Raw genomic sequence first — 13,195 nt, 5'->3', positions numbered from 1 at the left:
CTCAAATATAGAACTAAAAGGAACGAGTTACTTCGAATGCCAGATCTCTGGGCTTCAGGTATGTGATCCCATGAACAGGGAAGAGTCTGAAAACATGTTATACCCTAAACGAATAATTATAATGTAATGAAATTTACCTGTCTCTCACCTAACATGCAAATTTTATCTCAGCCTTATCAGAGTAATTTTTGAACATCTGTTAGGCTCATCAGTACCTTTCTTCCTTTAATCCTCCTTCTACTGAGCATTAAAAATGAAGCCAGTCACATCTCCTTTCTGGCTGCTTTAGTTAAAACTGGAAAAAATTCTCTACAGTCCAGATTGACATCCAGTTCCCTGTAAAGACATTTCACCAAGTAACATTACAGCTTCAGATTTCAATCTCAATAGCTACATTGATGAATCCTCTCTGAAGCAAGAAATAAGTTATCAACTCAAGCCTTCCAACTTACTAGCTCACCCAGGTTGGTAATACCAGAGACTTTAACTGAACTTCTCCATTTCTCTCACATAAGGGTTGTTTCACACTTCTCCTGGAACAGCACTAACCCAATGCTTTCTGTGAATGGTTTTTCTCCTCATGTTGTCCTATCACTGATCCCTGAACTTCTAAAATTCCAGCTTTCAGTTCAGTTTTAGTTTTCCCCTGAATTCTCTCTCAAAGAATGACTGACCAGTATTCCTTCACACCTAAAGACTACCCATTTAACAAATCCTGTTTGCCCTGTAAATAAATCCACAGGCTTTCTATTTTAAGATCCAGGACAAAAGTGCCTTTATTAAAGTCTTCCTTGGACTTACTCCAGGTTCTGATCTGGTTTACCTCTGGTCACATAGTTCTTGACCTCCAAACCTTGCCTACTCCTTTCAAAAACATCACAATCGCCCACAGGAGCTTCTTCCCACGCCCAAAATTCTTTGTTTGGCAAAGGATACCCCACAACATTTCACATGAAGTGTCACAGGACTAGACTTTCTCTGCTTACAACTACTCTGTGCCTGGAGCAAGAGTAACTATTACAGCTGTGTTTCCTAACTACCAAATTACGGGGGGGTTGGGATGTCATTTTCATGAGAGCAAAACTTGGAATGACAAGATGATGTTCCTATTCAAAGGGCCACAAAGAACCTTCAGGATGTTGCTGGCAGGCTGCAGCACCCAAGAGGTCCCCAGCTCCATCTCTCCCGTGCAGACCCCCCCCTTACCAGGCAGTGCCCTGGGTCTAACATGAGGGAGGCTCCATCAGGCTCTGGTGCAGCCAGTCAGCTCTTCCAACACTGACAAGAGCATCCTCCAAGCTTTGGGTAGAAAGCAAGAATTACTTGGAGTTGAAAGCGCGTGTTTATTTTGCAACATATCCTAATTATCTGAGACTGGCAAGAAAATGCAACTCTGCTAAGCAAACAAAGAGCAATATAAATTGGAAAGAAGATGAAAAACCCAATAGGAAAGGCACAGTCTGAAGAGGAAGAAAAAAATCTCTGAGAAAGCAAGGGGGGCATGAGTAGGAAAGAGAAACAGAAAGAAATAATAGGCTTAGATTTCAGAGCAGCACTGGTTTTGCTCTGTAAAAGGAATCATAGTCCTGATTTCTTTTACATCTGACATACACCTCCATAAAATGCTTGAAGAAATGATTCTTACTTTGTAGACAAAAATGAAAATAAACTGTGGGTAGGCAAATTTCTTTAAAAAAAAAAAAAAACAAAAAACAAAAAAATCACTAAGAAGAAATTTTAAAGCCAGCTACCTGTTGAAGTTCTAGCAGTAAACAGAAAGTTCAACTGAACAGCTTAAAAGCAGCTCAAGAACATAAAACTATAGTGCTTCCAAAACTGTTCAGCACTGGATTCTGCCAGGCAGGTGAGGTGCTCTGCTGTGATTACCAGCCCATATTTAAATGAAGCCTGAACAGAATAACCTCTAGGATCAGGACCATATATGAGAAATTTAATTTTCTTCTCAGAACCATTAGGAAGAAGGCAGACATTTTGGCTGCAATGACTTTTTCCAGACAATTGATTCTCTAAGTTATTTATTCCCCACCATTCCCCTCAAGGCCCTCTCGTCACAGCAATTGTCTATGTCAGAGGAAGGTTGGACACAGCTCCCATGAAAGCCAAGCAAAACCACACCCAAAATAGCTATATAGGTCACTACAAAGCAAAGTCAGCCCTACATCATGTCAGCAAGAGCTTCTGGTTAGTTCCTATATGCCAACAAGCTTTCAAAGTCATGTGTTACAATGCTCTACTAATACAGTAGCTTATCTGATAATTAGCACCCTTGCACTGAATTTCAACTTCTAAATGAAAATGGTCCTTTTTTTTTTTTTTTTTTAAGGACGTGTTTAGTATAAGGTCAGCAAAATAATCAGGATGTTCAGAAACTGCAACAGCATTCATGAAAAAGGAGAACCCAACAGCATGAACATCCTTGATTTTGACTTGGCCTCTTCTAGGTACATGTTTACATCTCCGAAAAGTCAGTGTTGGAAGTTAAGAGCTAATCAGCTTTTGCATACTTAAGAATATCCTTAAGAGCTTTGTTGTCATATTCAGGTGCTTGGAATGTGTCCTTTAGGTCACAGCCTTATTTTTTTGTATCATGCCTTCCAACCTCATTTTCCAAGGAAGAATTTCACTGCAACTATGACATAGTATTTCCACAACCACTGATCTGAGGTAAGATATGAACCACTGAAAGTTAGTCATATTCTATAGGAGGAAAGAAACCAAGAGGAGAACTCTTTCCATCAGGTTCCAGTATCTTGTCAGAACCCTAAAAGCAAGCTACCATGGGATGTTTCTGCATATTGTACCTCACTGCTTCCTCCATAAGAGTTTAGAAAATAAATTGTATTTGGAGCTTCCCCTTGCCCCTTTCTATTGCTGCCAAAATACAGACAATATATTAGACTTTCTTCCTTTAAAATCAAGTTGTTTTTATTTGTGCAAACAAGCTATCCACAGAAATATAAATAATGAGAAGTGATGAAGTCAATGTCTGTCTTAAATGATAAAGCTAAAAAGATGCACTAACTTAATACAGCAACTTTTCTGTTAGAAAACTGAACTCTAAAGCCTCACCTACATGCAAGAGACTCATTTGTAAAAAAGACAGTTTAATCATTTACTAAAATTTGCAGTTTTCTCATGTATACAGGGAACATAAAAGTAACATAAAAGTATCAGCCGTGTTACTTATGGGCATCAGTTAACCAGCTCATAAATCTGAGCAGTTAGTGAGCTGTTCATAGCAGACAAATACTAAAAGGGTTTGGAAAACAGGACTTAAGGGAACTGAAGGGAGGAGGATACTCAGACACATACCACTTGTCACACAGTTGCCTGTAACCTTGCCAGCCACACAAATTTATTCAAATAATGCTAGATTCTCGAGTGCAAATACCAACCAGCAGATGCTAAAACTTTTCTTCTGAAAATCAATGTAAAAATAAGATGAATAGGAAATAAGGGACGGAGTTAAGGAAGAGGATTCAAGGTAATGCATGTGTATATTTCCACTTTCTTTCATCCTGGCTTTCTTCCTCCCCCTGTCACCTGAACAATCCCTACCTATCACACCATACACTAAAAACAAAACAAAAAACCCAAGAGCCAGCTGCTGGAGGAAGCCACAGTCACAGCAACCCATGGAGCCCCACCAAAGAGTCCCAGGGCTTTCTGAAAAACCTTCGAAGTACCTACTGCTCGGGCCTTCTACACATTCACAGAAAAGCACCTCTAGGTTGGCTTTGGTTGGGTTGGTTGGCTTGTGAAGGTTTTAATGCAGTGTTGTATTCTTACTCAGCAGGCAGCAGCTGCATGGCCAGGATGTGGTCCAGGTCCTTCACTGGAGGGGGCAAACCTTGCCCAAAGCCTCCTTACGTGCCAAGGTAAGGGGAGACCCCAACACTGAGAGCCCACAGTCACCAAGCTCCCACCTAGCAACACATCACCTTCTCTCTGTGTTTTTTCCAGCTTCACCACCAGCTTGTTTCGGCATTACTTGGGAGTAACTCATTTTACATCCTGTAAAGCCCTAATATTATTTAAGTGTTAACGTGGAAATAATCGTGGACACTCATCAAATGCTTTTCAGTGCAAAACAGCAAATAACTCACACGAAAAAAGCAGTTAACTCTGGTTAACTGACCCCTCTACACAGACTGGGAAGTCCTCATGGTGCTCCTTTGACCTAGCTCCAGGTTTCCGTATTAACCAAATTCAAAAGAAAAGGGTTACAGCCCCAATCTCCTACCACATTACAGAGTTTTGACTGCAATAGAGAGTACTCCACTATACCTCACTTCAACTGATATTTTTACAGCACTGCATGCTTAAAAAGTGTTGTTTTCCTAAAAGGGCTGTGTGATCTCTACCTATGATCAAAACTTTCATTAATTACCAAAGAGGCAATAAAATTGTTTTGGGTTTCAAGTATCTGCAAATTTTTTCCCCCGCTGTTTAAATAACCTAACCAGGATTCACAAGTAAGAACTGAAATATCACTTAACTGTTAAATATTTAGTGAAATATTTGGTCCAATACAATTATCCAGTTAGCATCAGTAAAATTTGCAATCACGGGCATTTAACACTCTTCTAAGAGCATGTTCTACAGTTCTAAGAGCATGTTCTACCAACCTTTATACCTCTCTTATTTATTAAAAAGCTCAAAGGGACTGAAAATGAGCAGTTTAGGTTAACAGAAATGCAGGACAGGGGATGTGTGAATATGTGCCATTTTCCAAAGCTGTAATAATGAAATTTTGTTTTGTAAAACCATTTCAAACTTAAAATGATGTCTCACACAAAAACAACGACTTTTTCTAAGCAGTTGTGGTTCTATGCTAGAGGAAAACAGAGCACTATCAAAAGGATCTCTGCGAAACCCTGAGCACATTTACAACACCAAACAAGAGGAAACAAGCCAAAGTTCCCAGGTTTAGTAGCTGGAGATGGGAAAATGTGAAGAATGTAATTGTTTTAATCACCTGTTACAAACCTCAGAAACAAATGGTTCATTTTCCCCCGGACTGTGACTTGTTTTAAGACATTACTAGTATTTTTCCACGACTTTAAAAAAGGCAGACCTCTCACAGAAGTAGCCCTCTCTAACTATCTCCTCACCACTAAGTCTGTCCACAACCCTGCTATCTAGAATGTGCTTTATGCAGAGTAACTGATTTTTTTTCTTCTTTTTTTTTTTTTTAATTGAAAAAAAAAGAAAAATCTTGTTGGAAACTTTCAGGATGGAAACTAGAGAGCTTCAAAGTTTCTCCCTTAGCAGTGCCTAGCAATGGAAGAGAGTTCTGCAAACGTGCCCCAAGCATCCAGCTACATTTAGCTTTCAGCCTTTTTATTATCATTGTCAATGAATGGGCCCCAGTCAAATTAAAGCTGCCATTTTAGGTTAAAGACTAGAGAGCCTCTGTTGTGCAACAGCGAGACAAAAACACTCCAAGCGACAGATGCAGCACTCCTCACACTGGAAAACGATGGATTTCAACTTTTGTAAAAAAAAAAAAAAAAAAAAAATTAAAAAAAATATCTATAAACTACCGATCATGCTTTTCAATATGAATTTTATATTGATACTCACACATTACCGCAAACTAACGGGATTTATAATTGGGATAAATCTGCTACCCATGCTGCTAAGGTCATAGTCATTAAGATTTTTTGCCGTTGTTAGAATGGATGATCTCTGAGGAAATGAACAGAAACATTTTTTTTTTTTCAACCCGCTTTTTTGTATCTCCACTACTCTTATATACCACGAGAAAAGAAACAAGGAAAAAGAAAAAAAAAAAAAAGCAGCAAACACGTTCTCCCGAAAGCCATCTTCTAGGATAAACACAGCTCGCAATCTGCTTTGATAAAAGTAAAATCGAGACGCGCATCGACACAGAAACAAACTTATCGCATCGAGGTTATTCTAATATTTCCCCCAGCCAAAAATCCACTAAACACCAAGCGGCTGAGCGGTGGGGGGGATGAAGAAAAAAAAAAAAAAAAAAAAAAAAAAAGGGGGGGGGGGGGGGTGAAAGAAAAAAAAAAAAAAAGCCTTCTTGCAAATGGAAGAATGGAAGAATCGCCCTTTTCTGTAGTTGGAAGGCACGCTCCGTCCCTTCCCAAACGAAAACAAAGGCAGAAAGTGGGTAAGTGCGGGAGAGTTGCGCGGGGCGCCGAGCGGCCCCGGCGATGGGCAGGGAACTCCCGGGCACCGCGACTTTCCTTTTGTCCATTGTCTGTTTAAAAAACAACTAGTTTAAACCCAGGCGCGAGTGGGGTGTCGGAGCGAGCCGAGGAAACCGGCTCCATCACCAGCCCCTGCCCCGCAGCCACCCCCTTTCCCAGGCACCCTGACCCCCCCGCACCCCCCGGCACCCACCCGCCAAAGCCGGCCCGGCGGCGTGGAGTCCGCCCGGGAGGGGCTCCCCCGGCCTGGGAGCGCGTCCCCCGATGTAACGCTACCGGGATAAATGAATGCCATGTAATGATGGCTGCTCATTGCCTGCAGCGCCTTCTCCCTGAGACTCACCAACAACCCTGCCCCCCTCCCCCCGCCACCGCACACAACACACACACACTCTCTCTCTCTCACACACACACACACTCACACACACAGACACTGCCCGCTCCGCTCCCCGCACGCAGCGCCCGCCGCCGGCCCCGCTCCGCTCTCACACCGACGACCCCCCCCCAACAACCCACGGACCGCTCCGCGGCCACCCCCCCCCACACACACCCACCCCCCCCACGCACACCCCCCACTACACACACACACACACACACACACACACACACACACACACACACACACACACACACACACACACACACACCCCAACACACCAACACACCAACACACCAACACACCAACACACCAACACACCAACACACCAACACCCCTCCCCCCAGCCCGCGCCCTGACCGCTTGGCCTCAAAACACCTTTTTCCGCTCACCCTCAAAATGGCCCGGAACGGGGCGGGGGGGTGGGAGCGCCCCGACCCCATGTGCGCGGCGGCGACGGCACCACCCGCCCGCCCGCCCCGGCCCCGCGCCCGGTGGGTTGAAGCCCCTATTATGCGGCGTCCGCCGGCACCGCTCCGGCTGCCTGAGGTAGCGTCCTCCCTTCTCGTCACCTCCCTCCCCCGCTCCCCTTTCTTCTCCGGCCGCCGGAGAGCACCGGCCGCCCCCTGTTCCCCTCCCGCTGCCGGGGCAGGACGATCCCCCCCGCCGAGCGCACCGGCGGCCGGAGCGGCACCTCGTGCTCCCGCCTCCCTCCTCCTCCTCCTTCTCCCCGCCCGCCTTCCTGCCGCCCGCCGCCACCCACCGCCCGGCCTCCGCTGGGGGTGCCCCCGCCGCCGCCCGGCCCCGGCCCCGCCGACCCATGTGCCGGGAGCGCGGCGGCAGCGGGCGGGGCGGTGCCGGGCCGAGCCGGGCCGGGCCGGGCCGTGCGCGGCGGGGAAGCGCCCTCACTTTGTTAGCGCTTGTTGTGCCGCCACGGCCGCCGGCAGCCGTCAGCGTGGTCAGCAGGGGAAGCGCTCCCGCGGCCATCCCGGCCGGCGCTGGGCCCCGCCGCCCCCGCCGCGCAGTTTCGCTCAACTTTTCCCGGATTTTTAGTCACCCTCCAAACTTGCGGAGAGGAGTCGGCGGGGGTGGGGGTGGAAGAGAACGGAGAGAGAGCGGGGGGTGGGAGGCGGGGAAGGGAAGGGGAAGGGGCGCCGCCGCTCCGGCTCCCCGGTGCCCTCCCCTCCCCCGAGGCAAGGCAGGCGGCCGGCCGGCCGCAGCACAACAAAAAGCCATTTACACCCGGGGAAGTGCCCCGCTGAGACACCCCCCCCTGCCCCGCCTCGCCCGGAGCTGTGGCGGGGGACAGCATCTCCCCCCCCCCCACCCCCCTCCCCGGGCCGCCGCCGGCAATGAGCACCCCCGCTCCACGCCGCTCCGCTGGGGACGGAGACCTGCCGCGAGTCCCCGGCTCCATGGCCGGCGCTCGCTCGCCCTCTCTTCCTCCCTCCCTTCCTCCCTCCCTCCGCGCCCAGCGAGGTGCGGGGTCACTCACCGGGCCGGTGCGTGGCCGTCGGGGGCCGTCGGGAACTGGTGTCCCCCGCTCGCTCCCTCGCTGCCCTCCGCCGAAGGGCCGGGGAGGAGGAGGGGACACGCTCCGGAGTTGGAGCCGCCGGCCGGGGGGGGCGAGGCGGGGTGCGGGTCTCACACACACACACACACGCACACACACACAGACAGACGCACGGAGTTGCTCGCTCGCACCGGGGCTGGGCTAAGAAGGGGAGGAGGGGGATCCCTCACCGGGGCGGGCGGGCGAAAGGAAGGGTGGAAGGGAGGGGAGGGAGAGGAAGGGTCAGCGCGGGTCTCGGGTCGTTTCGGGGTCTCCGCCGGGTCCCGGCTCCGCTTCGCTCCTTTGTGTAATTTCACTCGATTTCAAGTTTAATCCGATAGTTCCCGAGCGAGCGAGCGCGCCCGCCGGAGCCGAGCCGAGCGCGACACCAGCCAGGCGGCTGCCGCGGCTGCCGCCCCCTGCGCCCGCCCCCGCCGCCTCCCTCCTCCCTCCCTCCCTCCGCCGCCACAAGGCGCGCCCCCGACACCGCCCCCTCCCCGGGGGCGAGCGCCGAGCGGGCCCCGCCCCGCCGCAACGTCACCGCCCCGCCCGGCATAATTTATGCAACCAAGGGAGAGGAGGAAAGGGAAGGGGAAAAAAAATTAAAATAAAGAAAAAAAAAAGAAAAGCAAGCCACCACACCACAAAAAAAAAAAAACCCGGCCACCGGGGGAGGGGCGGGGGTCACTAACCTCCCCGCCGCCTGGCCCGCCAGCGCCCCGCCGGGGCTCCCACTGCAGCCGCTGGGCAAGGAAGCGCTGCCGCGGGGCGGGGGACGAAGCACGGGGCACGGCGTCTTCCGTACACCTCCCCGCTGCTCCGCCCCGTCTGCCGGTGACCGGGGCGGGGGGGACACACAGCGGGGTCACAGAGCCGGGCCCGGCTGCGGCCGCGCGTCCCGTTCCGGGAAACTCCCGGTGAAGCCGGCCGGAGAGGAGGGGAGGTGTCACTGTCACTCCCGCGCTTCAAACTTCCCAAACGCGGCGGCGAAGTGAAACCCAGAGCACCGCCGCGGCCTTCCCTGGCCCCTGCCCCTTCCCCTGCCCCGGCCGGGCATCGGGCACCGCGTCGCCGAGCTCCGCCCTGCCGCCGAGGCGAGGCGGGGCTGGGGCAGGATCGCTCGGGTCTGCGGGTTCGGGTGGACTTTGTCCCGAGCGGGTCGGGTTTTCAAAGGGAAGTGGCCATGAAGCGCTGCCCGCTCGCACCCGCGACCCTGTTCCCATCCCGGGAGGCCGCGCTCCCCATGCTCCGACGGAACGGGGACCGGGACCGGGAGGGCCGCCGAGCCCTTCTGCTGTCGTGTTTGTAAAGCGATACATGCAAATTCGTGATAGAAACCGAAACAACCTCATTCCGTAAGTAAATTAGACAAATCCCACCAAAAAGTGATTACCAGTAGCATGCTTAAGGGTCTTCCCCTGCATCGCTCTGGAAACTAAATAAGCGTCTTAAAAGTATAAAGAGATTAAAATGTAAACCCAGTGTAAAGACACTCTGCATTACAGGAATTTTCAGCCAGTCATTTGACAAGATAACTTTTTACAGTCGTTGTTTTTAACAGGTTGGAGACGGGCAAAAACAACATCATGTGCTGCTGAGCAGGAGCACCCTCCCCCTCCCACCGCTCCTAACTGGGAGCTGCACCCTCCTCTCATACCTCTGCTATGGGAAGGAGAGAAAACTTCTTCATAGAACCTTTTTCTCCATGTTCTCCTAACACACATTGAGCCGAGAGCCTGACCTGGACAACGTGGGTGTCAACAACTCCTCTTCTTTCTTGGGCTGTGGGCTCTGCCAGTCCAGACATCCATGACAGTACTGTGGCTGTGGGGGCCACTACAGCCACAAAAATATCTCAGGTTTCTCCAGCGGAAGTCTGAAACTCTTCCACGTCATGTCATTCAAGTCTGGCCTACTCAATCTCTCTTGGGTTTAGAGGGAAAGCACCTTTTTGGGAGAAAGGAGGGTTTGTGGATGGAGAGCCATCACCACCTCCTGTGTAGGCAGGCCTGCGCAGTCACTCAGAGAGAGGGGCCAGCAGCTGGGGAGGTGATGCCATGCCATTCTTTCAACTAAAAAAATGTGTTGAAAAGCTGAAAACATGTGATGGTGTGGTATAACACGTGCCCCGTTCTTCACCATGGTCTTCCATAAAGTTAAAAATAGCAAATGGAAATAGTATTTTAAAAAAAACAAAACAACAACAAACATTGGAAGCAGCACATGCCCTGAGTTTGCCTTCACCAAATCCGTTCATTTTACGATTGTTCTATTTTTAATGTGCATTTCTCTAATATGCCAGGGGGGAAAAAAAAGAAAGAAAAAAACCCCCAAAGCAACCAACCCTACATAGAGGTATCCTCCCAAGTTACTAATGCAACCAGTTTCAGTTTTCTCTTGCAGTATGTTGACAGACCAGAGAGTAAACAACCTAGAAACACTACCCCACAAGTCTGAATTTTTGTCTGCCCCTATCGTTTAAGTGCACCCCTAATCAGGCAACCAAGCACCCTGGCATAGTGTAAACTCGCCTGGAACTCCCCTTGCTTTCAAAGATTTAATTTCTCCAAGATTTAGGTGCAAGAGAAACTCATTCTGAGACCGAGAGCCAGCAGCCTCACTGCTCCCCCTAGAAACTTGTTTCAGTTTCTTGTTGAGCAGAAATCAGATTGCAAAGCTTCCGAGCATGAAAAGTGTCTGAAGAATATCGTGGTGATAGCGTGAGGCAATTAAAGAAATGCAGCTTTTCCCTTAAAAAGTGTATTAATGCAGTGCCAGCAACGAGGGGGAACATGAATTGGTACTGTGTAAAATTTTTGTTCTGAGGGGAAAAAGGCCCAAGTGTCTAGTGCATGCCTCTTACTGAAGGCACAGAACCAGCTCCCCAGGTCCCATAGATCATACTCAGGCCATGGCCTATGAAATAAGGGTAGTACTCAGTTAATAAAAATGTGAAGGGAGTCTCCCAGTGTTTTCCATCACTTAGGAGAAACGGAAACTGCAAACGTCACTTTCACAGAACATGGAGAATTAGGGCCAGTCTCCAGCTCCTCAGCAGCAACAGGAAACAGGGAGTTAAGAAAAGTGCTGCAGAGGTTTCACTGCTGCAAGGTATGACATGGTCCTGGTGTGACATCTGTCCACACACACACACATACTTGCCAGCAGCACCAGACATGGATGAAATAATTCATCTTTGGTAGCTGCTACGGAGGAAAAAGTTTTGAAACCTTAACTCATGCTTCAGCCAGTCCCCAAAGAGAAAGTTCCAATTCCCCGAGTTATCACAAGCACTTTGCAGCTCTGTAGGAAAGTGAGGAAACAGCAACATGGAAGTTTTAATGATTAACCTTATTTGTAAGAGCTTATTAAATATCCAAAAGATGACAGGGATGAAAATTCACTTGTAGCCACCCAACCCTTTGTATGCTGTTGGGACGAAGTAATCCATCTGATGATGCAGGCAGCCATTTGGCTCACAGATTAGGAAGAATTTGCATTAATGGCTGAGAATTTCAACAGCAGTTGCAGAGCAAGGGTATGTGCACCAACAAAGCCCCAATGAATTGCTACACATCACCGAGCTAGGTAAACTTTCAAGGTGGGGATAGTTTGTACAAAGCTGAGCAAGTCACTGGGCATGACAGGCATAATTACACAGATAAGTTAATGTACTCCATAAGAAGTACAGCACAGACATTACCAAGCAGCATTTACATCTGTTTTAAACCACCAGTATTACAAAATGCAAAGTATTTAGTATCACATGAAAATACAAAGGAAGGTTCTTTATTCAGCAGAACCATCATCTATTTTAAAAGGCAGGTACACTGAAATGTGATCTGAAGGTCTAGACATTGTCATTTCCAAGGACAAGGGATGACACCTGACCCTGCTGAGTCCCCACAGAAGCTATGTACAGGCAGGCCTTTGGGCCACAAGGCCCCAGCAGCCTCTGCCTCATTCCTGACCACCCAGTTCCAGGTATTTGGTTTGTTTGAGAGCTATTTATGCTAAGGACTGGGCACAGAGAGATGGGAGCAACTCACCCTGCTTGAGACAGGCTCTATGAAGTTCTTCTTTCCTCACCTGCTCAGCACTGTGATGGTCCAAATGTGCATCAGTTCTGACAGAAAGTACTCGTGCTTTTGCCTTACCTTCCGGCTGGCTTCTTCCAGCTGTCTTCTTTGCACTGATGAAGGAACTTTCAGCTCCCAAGAAAATTCTGCACAGGTGTATCCAAACTTCAACAACTTTGTATGTCACAGCCTTTCGTTTACTTCTATTTGTGCAAGGAGAGATGTGAAACTGCACCAGGAGCCCAAGTCTGAGCTTGGAGTAGCTGCCCTTCAGGCTTGGTATTTGGAATGAAATTTTGCAGCCTGAGATGAGCTAATGCGTCATGTTCTGTCCCATGACTAGTGGAAAGTGGCTCTGAAATCACACAACCCCAACACACACTCATGTTTTATTCATCTCTGAATGTTTTTTCAGCCAAACAGAGAGAAGCAAAAAAACCCATATGGTTTCTTTTTCTTTCACAAGTGAAAGTTTTACTCAAAGTTTCTCTAAAATCAGGCAGCAATGGAAATACACAAGTCTCAGAGGGTGAAGTGACCAAAAGGGCACAGACTAAAATACTTTTTTTTAGAATAAATCATTCACCAAGGTACAGCACACTTAAATATTGAGAGCACATGGATTTTGGCTAGTACCAGGAAGCAGCAAGCTAGTATCAGAAAGAACAACCTTAACGATTTAATCTGAAAAGCTAAAAGCATTAGGAATACAAGTGCTACAAGGAGCCACCCTGTGGCACCAGCAAGCTAAGGGAACAGAAGGCAAGCCAGGGTAGACAGTTGAGTGGGTTGGTTTTATTTATTTTTTTTTACTTTTTTTTTTTTTTTTCCTTCTGAAACTCAAGCCAGCCAGAGTGACAAAAGCTGGAACTGACCCAAACAGCCACTTCTGTGGCAGGGAGCTCCTGAACAGAGGAACTGAACCAGAAAAGCAGAGGGGCAGCAAGCTCCGCCAGCTCACATCCACATGCTGCTCACCTGC

The 13,195-nt window shown here is 48.6% G+C and overlaps 1 protein-coding gene across 4 annotated transcripts in view; it reads right to left on the bottom strand.

The window, feature by feature from the left end:
- Positions 1-9,178, bottom strand: part of CHD7 (chromodomain helicase DNA binding protein 7) — a 131,175-nt gene extending 121,997 nt beyond the window's left edge. For 3 of the 4 annotated variants that reach the window (XM_071737611.1, XM_071737615.1, XM_071737614.1), the window contains exon 1: positions 8,078-8,561. The gene's annotated coding sequence lies outside the window, so the exon portion shown is untranslated. Of the gene's footprint in view, positions 1-8,077; positions 8,562-8,826 lie in introns of those variants that run through there. The other variant, XM_071737613.1, reaches the window with a different exon arrangement.
- Between the last annotated feature and the right edge of the window lie 4,017 nt (positions 9,179-13,195).

Source organism: Heliangelus exortis, chromosome 2 (genome assembly GCF_036169615.1).
Source record: "Heliangelus exortis chromosome 2, bHelExo1.hap1, whole genome shotgun sequence".
NCBI classification, from domain to species: Eukaryota; Metazoa; Chordata; class Aves; order Apodiformes; family Trochilidae; genus Heliangelus; species Heliangelus exortis.
Note: the sequence above shows the minus strand (reverse complement) of the source record. Positions and strands in the feature narration are given on the sequence as shown.